Here is a 5,422-nt window from a genome sequence, read left to right as displayed (position 1 = left end):
CTGCCGAGGGCCGTGCGCCGCGAGCCCCAGCCTTCTCGCGGCTCTTCCCCGTCCGCCCTGGCGCGGCGGGGTCCGGGTGTGGACCGCTTCCCCCTCTCCGGCCGCGATGGTGCGGCCCACTCCTCCGCGGCTCCCCCGCCCGCGGGAGCTTTGCGAAAGTCCCGGAGTTGGCGAGTTGGGCGCTAACTGATGCGGGCTGGACAGCCGTGCGTCTTCGCGCGCTGGGACGCGCGGGGGATCCCAAAGCCCCGCCCGGCAACCTCTTGCTCTGGACTCCGGTCAACAGTTTGAGAGCTCCTCGGGGATTTGCAATTAGTGCTGGAGCCCGGCTGGACGTTCACGCGCCTGCAGTCCCCGGGGCTGTGGCTTCCCGCCCCTGTCAGCTCGGCTCCAAAGACATGCGGACCTAATGCGACCCTCCGGACACTGTATTCCCAGGCGTGAAATGAGGCCACAGATGTGCTCCACGCGCACTGTTCTGCCCGCGGGCCTCGTTCTCTTCATTTCGGAGTTTCTGGCGTTAGGTGTGAACGCCTTCTGTGAATTGTACAGTGCTGTGTGCCCGCCCGCCTGTTGTCCCTGCAAACCGACGAGGAGGTGACTGGAGCCTCTCTGCAGGACCTTTTCTCGCACAAGTCCAACCTCCTTGGGAATTGGTCCCATGTGTGCCTCTGGGCACTTAGCTTACGGAGCTCATTCTTGAAACCTGTTGTTGGTTTGTCTCTAGGTAGCTAGCTATTTAGCAAACCATTAGCGAACGCCCACTGTGTATCAGTCACTGTGTCAGGCATCGGGATAAAATAAAAACAGACTCGATCCCTGATGTCTGGGAGCTGAAACATTAAACACGTATTCTCATTAGACGAGGGAATGTGTCTGTAACCGTGGTGAGGGCTTTGGAGACGGCGCTACAGAGGGCCACGGAGCTGGAGGGTGGCGCCTCAATGCTCTTCATGTAATTGTTTCCTCTCTAGTGCTGAGGGACGAAGTGCCCTCTTGGTTGCCTTCCTCTGCCACCCCTAAGTGAGTCTTCTTGATTCTCTCCATCTCCAGCCCAGCCAATGACACCCCTCACTCCACCCCATGCCTAGCTGCCCCCAGCTTTGGACCAGCGTCCTAAGGCCTCTTGCCTTCCAGTTCTTCCAGTTCCAGGCAGAGCAATGGAGATTGTTTTCTGAAATCAAAGCTCATAGATCTTGACATCTACTGAAACCTATAAAGCTCCTATTACTTAGGCTCTAGAGTCCACACACCTCACTGCGACCTGCGGGGCTAATCAAACATTTTCTCTTCTTTTCCTCGCCTGGTTGCTGGCCGTTTTCCTCCACCGCATACTTGTTTCGACCCAGAAAGCCCTTTCCTCTTCCTCATCTACGTTGGTGGAAATCTTGTTCATCCTTCCATGTCTAGTTGCACTGCCACCTCCTGCATGAAGTCCTCCAAAACTCCTGGGGGGTGCGGGGGAGCTGTTGTCTTTCTTTGTGATTTCTGTCGCAGTAATGCTTTCCTTTTATTGACTGCTTACTTTATGTCAGGCACCATGTTAAAACTTCTTTTAATATTCAGAGTTACCCTGTGAGGTAAATGCTTTTCTTATAGTCATTTGCAGATGAGACTCAGATTAAATTAAGTGGAAGCCAGAATGATCCTGTTTTAACAAGGGTCAGATAGCTTCGTCTCTCTGCTCAAATCTCTCCAGTGGCTTCCCACCTCCCACTGGATTTCTATAAAGAACTACAAGATCCTACAGCCCTCACCCTTTACTTTCTTTATTATTCCCCAGCCCATTGGCCTTGCTGTTCATCAGAGCATACCAAACACATTCTTGCCTCCAGGCCTTTGCACTTGCTAGTACCTTTGCCTAGATGGCCCACTCTGCTATCCCTAGATCCTAGCCCTACGCCTTTTTAAAAATGTATTTTTTATTGTGGCAAAATATACATAAAATTTACCATTTTAACCACTCAGTGACATTAAGCATGTTCACGTTGTTGTGCAACCGTCACCACTATCCATCTCCAGAACTTTATTATCCCAAACTGAAACTCTGTACCCATTAACACTAAGTCACTATTCTCACCCCCCCGCAAACCCTGGCAACCATCATTCTACTTTCTGTCTATGAATTTGAGCATTCTAGGTACGCTGTATAAGTGGAATCATACAATTGTTCTTTTGTGTTTGGCTTATTTCGCTTAGCATAATGTTTTCAAGATTCATCTACATTGTAGCATGTATCAAAATTTTATCCTTTTTGAAGATTGAATAGTATTCCTTTGTATGAATACACCATATTTTATTTATTTATTCATCCTTCCATGGACATTTGGATTATTTCCACCTTTTGGCTATTGTGAATAATGCTATAAATTGCTCTATTTTTTAATATTGCAGTTGATATACAGTATTTATGTAACTGAATTTCCATCCGCTCTCTTTGACAACAGTGGAAGTTCCTAGAGGGAAAGATAATGTTGCAGAATTCTTTTATGTGCCTCCACAGCAGAAGCACAATGCTTGAAACAGAGTGGCTAGGGTGATCCTTTCATAAACGAGGCTAACTCTGCTCCTGGGATCTCACCTGTGACCTCCCTCTGTGTTAGAATACTCTGTGAGAATCCTTGACATAGCCGTGAGGCTCCCACATGATCTGACTGGACTTCTAGATTTTGCCTTCTTACCTTCCCTTCCTGTTACACTGGTCTTCTTGCTTTATTCCTCAAATGAACCAAGACAATGATGACCTCAGGGCCTTTGCCGATTTACTGTGCCATTGTCTAGAAATTTCTTCCTCTAAACCTTTGCTTCGTTCTTGCCTATCTTGCTGGAACCAAATCAAATATGTCCTGCCTCAGAGAGAGCTTCCCCGACCAGCTGATCTTAAATATCAAAGAGCGCCCCCATTACCACCATTTGCTTGATTTTTCTTCAGAACAGGTATCATTTGGGGTTTCCTCCTCCAGATTGTGAGTTCCAAGCGAGGAGGAACTTTGTACGTTTTTGTCCTGTACAGTATGTCCTGTCTCTGCTAGCACATACTTCCCTTTTTTTGGGAATCAGAAAATCGGTGCTCCTTCCAGGCAGAGGAAGTTTAAAAGAGCGTGCCCCTTTCTCCAGGCCAAAGCAGCGGGAGCTGAGCCAGGGCATATGGGTTTCAGCTCCTACTCCTGCTCAACTACAGGAAACTAAACTGTGGCCTCTTCCAGGCCTGGAACACAATAGATGCTCAGTAATTACTGATTGAGTGAAGTATAGCAACTGAGGTCACGCACATGAAAATCTTCAGTGTCTGTCCTCCCTATCTCTTCTTTCAACTCTCTAGAGGATTCTGTGCAAAAGTGGACTTGAGTGTTTTCTTGCCTTACTCAGTGACTTGTTAATCAAAGCTACACACCAGCCTGGTCAACCCTTAATGGAAACCCTAACCCATGAACCCAACTTTAATGTCAGGACTCTTTGGGGGATGCAAGCGAGAGGAAATTCCTGGGGCTTTATCCCACTCATTGAGATAATACCATTTGAGACATGCAGGCAGCCCATTAGCTCTGGCTGTCTTTCTGGGAAAACTGATCTGGTTATCCATTGAATTAAACAAGAGGTGTTACTCTCAGACTGAGCTGTCTTAGGCTTATTGTGAGCATTAAATGAGATAATGTGCATAAAGGGCTTGCCACAGACACTGGCCTAATGAAACTAGTAACTGTGGCCAAAAAATAGTCCAACACCGATAAAATCGCTGAAAAGGGATGAAAAGGATTTCAGCTACATGGCAAAAACCTTCAGCTGTGGCCTGGGCCTCTCCAATCTCATCTCCTATGACCCTCCTTTCACTCACTCCAAACCACCAAGCACCTTCCTGGTCCTTGACCTCACTACGTTCATTCCAGCCCCAAGCCCTATGAATTAGCCTTTGTCTCAGCCAGGAATGCAGTTTCCCCCACTCTTCCCCCATTTTTGCTCCCTCTTGGCCTTCAGATCTCAGCTTAAATGTCATCATCTCAATGAGACCCTCTCTGACTACCCACCTGAAGTGCTTTTTCATAGTTTACATCTTGCTATGTTTTCTTCATATTGCATATCTCTCTTGGCCATAATCTTATGTATTTGCTTATTTACTTGTTTTTGTGGCACACATTTGATGAATGATGAGTAACTCTTGTCTTCCTCCATCTCCTCCTCCTCCTTTTCCTCCTCTTCCTCCTCCTCCTCCTCTTCTTCCTCTTCCTCCTCCTCCTCACAATGAGCTGTTTATCCTCTCTCTCACTCTTAGTTTTCCCTCTTGTCATCAGGTATATCTTTCTGTATTCTCTGAGATATACTTCAGTGAGAAGGGTCAGCTAGAAGAGAGGTGACAGGTGCAGGCCTTTAGCCTTCCTGATGAGGTTATGAAAACCTTTCCTACTAGAGGTCTTCATCTTAGCTTTCTTAGATTCCTTTGTAGCTGACCTGATTTGTCAAGGGCTATACCCTCAGGCTGGTTTGACATAGCCCAGAGCCAAGACAGTGTGAAAGTGGAATGGATCAGCAAGGCAGGAGGTGTTGGTTTGTGTGTCAGTCTACTTTTAACACTCTTTAATCCTGGCCAAGTCCTTAGCTGTTCTCAGCCTCAAGTTCCTCATCTGTGAAATGGGGATAACTGTGATGCTATAATGATATAATTTCCAGGGTGGTGAGAGAGATGCTTGACCCTAAGCAAAGCCTGAGAAGCTACGGGCGTCAGATTTCTGTGTTTGCTGCAAGCTTTAAGTCTCTTCTTCCTCCTCTCTTTGGGGATTGTCAAAATCATCACACATTTTCAGAGAAGCTTGCCTCTTTTCCTTGGACAGACTAAGCTCCCCAGGTATGTGACCTCTTACTAATGCCTTTCTTTAATGGTCACAGTATCTATGGTTACTAGATGATTGGTTGATATCTGTTCCCTTCACTGGACTGACTGTAAGCCCCATGAGAACAGAGACCATGCACGCCCCCCCCACCCCCCAAGCATATCCTTAATGCCTAGTATAGTATCTGGCCCCAAAAAGGTTCTCAGCAAACATGTGGGAAATGAATGAATGAATCAATTAATTAATCAAGCATTCACCTCTTTAACACCTGCACTCAGGAAACTCATTAACACTGGTGACAAAGACCCAAATTGCTATCACTACCAGGTTTGTCATTTAACAAGGATCAAACTAATACAGAGGAAGAGAAAAAAAGTTCTTGGGCTGAAATTCCCCCACTGGTTCTGATCAGCCTGGATCAGTTCAGACTTTGCCCCTAACTTCCTGTGTGGCTTCAGATAAGAACCTCAAATTATCTGAGCATCAGGTTTATTACATATGGATCTATGAGTATTTGTAGTAGCAGGAACTGGAGATGTCTAAGTAAATATAGACTATGGCTACATTAAATAAAACAGTTGAATCAGATGCTCTTT

The sequence above is a fragment of the Pteropus alecto genome, unplaced genomic scaffold (assembly GCF_000325575.1).
Source record: "Pteropus alecto unplaced genomic scaffold, ASM32557v1 scaffold40, whole genome shotgun sequence".
NCBI classification, from domain to species: Eukaryota; Metazoa; Chordata; class Mammalia; order Chiroptera; family Pteropodidae; genus Pteropus; species Pteropus alecto.
This window is presented reverse-complemented; position numbering follows the sequence as displayed.